This window comes from Solanum verrucosum, unplaced genomic scaffold (assembly GCF_900185275.1).
Source record: "Solanum verrucosum unplaced genomic scaffold, falcon-dt-bn FXZP01000111.1, whole genome shotgun sequence".
NCBI classification, from domain to species: Eukaryota; Viridiplantae; Streptophyta; class Magnoliopsida; order Solanales; family Solanaceae; genus Solanum; species Solanum verrucosum.
The window spans coordinates 274,245-277,134 of record NW_026020099.1 but is presented as its reverse complement, the minus strand read 5'-3'; the positions used below and the strand labels follow the sequence as shown (position 1 = coordinate 277,134).

Genomic DNA, 2,890 nt, shown 5'->3' with positions numbered 1-2,890 from the left:
TTTATCCTTATTTATGTCTTGAGATATCATTTCTCTTCATTGAACGTTATATATTTATGTGTCGTTTTTACATATTTGAGTTATTTGTAGTCTTAAAGAACAAATACATAAAATGAAAAAAATATACTCAATTTTGTCTTGCGCTTCTACAATGAAAGATAATTTTAAAAGTCTATTTTTAGAAACCATGAAAAATACTAGCAAAGTAATGGTTGATTATTTTATAAAATATCATGTCAAAAAGTACTGGCAATGTCATGTTGATATCTATGAAGCATACAAAATTTCCTTGTTTCAAATTGGACAAAGCTAATACGTAAAGAGCTGAAAGGTGCTACATAAATGGATGCATGTTAACCTGTTAACGCATACCTTTTTTGGCCTTTTGGCTAAGATAAAGTGTATTATCTGTTCTTATCTGTTTTATATTTGATATGTGGTCCATCAGTTCACGTGATATTAACTTATTTTTAAGGAGGAGGGTCTATCCAGATAGCTTGCGATATGGGCCCTTTACGTCTCTCCTAGGTGTTGCACTATAGCCCAAGCCTGGCGTACCCCACCAATTCTAGTCCAATTGTTTTTCATCTGGGAATGGAAATGGCAATATTACCTAATCTTTTTGTTACTCGTTACCAATGATTTATACTTATAGTTGTGTGTAAGTTGCACAAAAATCACATGGAAATTAAAGGCAACATCTCTCCACCTAAAACATATGCATCCCAGCAATCTTTGTTTAATTGCCAAGAAAATTAAGTTGGTAGACAATATGAATCATCAGTTATTTATGTCACTTGATGATCACTCGAGGAAAAAACTAATTTGCTTGTAGCATCAACAACCATTATTGGATATCTGTATGTGTTGCAAAAATGAAACATGTGTAGTTTGCGAAATTAGTAATGGAAAAAGCACAAACACAGAGATTAAGGTAAAATAAGATACAATTTGTCTAGCATTCACAATGTGAGTCCCATCCTTCACTCCGTGTGTCTAACATATGTCAGGATATAAGGGATTGTAAAAATATAAATGATCTAATCATTCATAAATTCTATCAATTATTCACAACCGTAGAACTACATAATTTCCACATACAATTAATAATTCAATCAAGAATATACACCCGAATAAGCTATAGTGTTATTCGAGAATCATCAGTTGAATTGAGCTGAAGTATTCTCTTAATTGATCTTTAGAAGTTGTTTCTCTCCCTTGCCTTACACTATTAGAATAGTTTTGAGGGATAAGATTAAACTTAATGGCAGAGAGAGGACCCATTTTAGTCTGGAGAGTTTTAGAGGTTATTCCCATGTTCTAGCATTGTTAGTAGTGAATATGGGTAGTTTTAAAGCAACAAGAAGTTCTCCATTTTTATGCGTAGTTTAAATTTACTAGGTACCTTCCTCATCACTATGGGTAGTTTAAAACTACTAGTTAACTTCCCCATACAGGTTTAGTATTTAACTTATTTTAATTACTAAGCCAAAATATAATTAAGTGGGCCATAGAAATTTACATTCTCCAATTTGGCGCACGATCCTTAAATTAATTGTTTAATATTAATGTTAATCATCTCTTAATCTTCTTGCTTCCTTTGGTCTCTCTAGACTTCAGACTCGTATCTCTTGCTGAAACTTTGTGACTCTCAACTTGATGCACTCAGTTTCAATACTTTTCCTTCAAGCTCTTTCAAGTTATGTATCGCTGATATATTCCTCTTTTAATCGCATTTTCTTCTCCTTTTCTTAAGATCGATGGGTTGAATCCTTTCATGACTAATACCACCACTTAATGAATAAAAAAGAAAATAATCATAAACTAGAGGGTTAAGTTCATCTATTTATTGATAAAACCGAAGAACATATAACAAGTTAAAAAATTGGATTCGGATATTCCTATGTTTACAGTTGACGTCTATTGTCCTTCACTTATTAATTGCCTTTTCTTCTCCACCACAATCAATAAAATATCTCCTCTCTTTTCTCATTTGCACAAATGTCAGTCTAATAATTTTATTTGTGTTGAGTAGTTTTCTAGGGTTTTATTGATGTCGCCGAGAGGAACAATATCAAACAATCTTCTTTCTGTGCGTAATATTACCCCTAACATTGTTGTAATTGCCCTTATGCCTTTGTTCCAAGACTTTGATCCGCTTGATAGTGGTTTTGGATTTATCAATTTTAGAAACATCAATGACTCCAAGGATGATAAAGACACGCTCCAAGGAGGATTCTTTCATTGAACTCCTCTTAGGATCGAATTTGCTATGCAGACTTAGAGATAAACAAAAATAAAAACTAGGTAAAAAGATGACGCATATGCTTCTTTTCGTAAGTGTCAATTATGAAAAGATTACATTTATGTAGAAAAAACATTCGATGAAGAGAAATGATCTGAACACATTAATAAAGATAAAAGAGTCAAAAATCCCTTCTAATGGATGTTTCTTAAAGGGAGTGTAAAAAAATCACGCTAGATAAGTTTAAATTTAAAGGTACAAACCAAGAAGTGTTAACTAGGCTTTGAGATAGATAGTATTTGGGACTTAAACAATTTCCGTAGTAAGAACACTCTATTAGACCTGTTTATGCTCGAACAAATCCAAAAACAATTCTCAGAATTTCAAAATAAAAATTTAGTTCAAGATATTTGTGGACATCCAAAATCTTTTCTAAGTTCTAGATATTATATATTCATCTTTTAAGGGATGGATTTATTTTTTTCCACCCTTAATTAGAATTCTAGAGCCCTAAGACCGTAGAAATTCCTAGTTGGGAGTATTTTCCCATTTAATAAGTCCTACAGATCATGAGGGTTTATCGAACAAATGAGTACAAAATAATAAATAGATAAACAAGAAGTAACGACCCGAGTGCACCCCCTA

General features: G+C 32.1%; 1 non-coding gene across 1 annotated transcript; it reads left to right on the top strand.

Moving 5' to 3' along the window:
• The first annotated feature begins 368 nt into the window (after positions 1 to 368).
• Positions 369 to 563, top strand: LOC125824885 (U2 spliceosomal RNA). Its single transcript, XR_007442818.1, has one exon. It is a non-coding gene; the product is annotated as a U2 spliceosomal RNA (small nuclear RNA).
• The last annotated feature ends 2,327 nt before the right edge of the window (positions 564 to 2,890 follow it).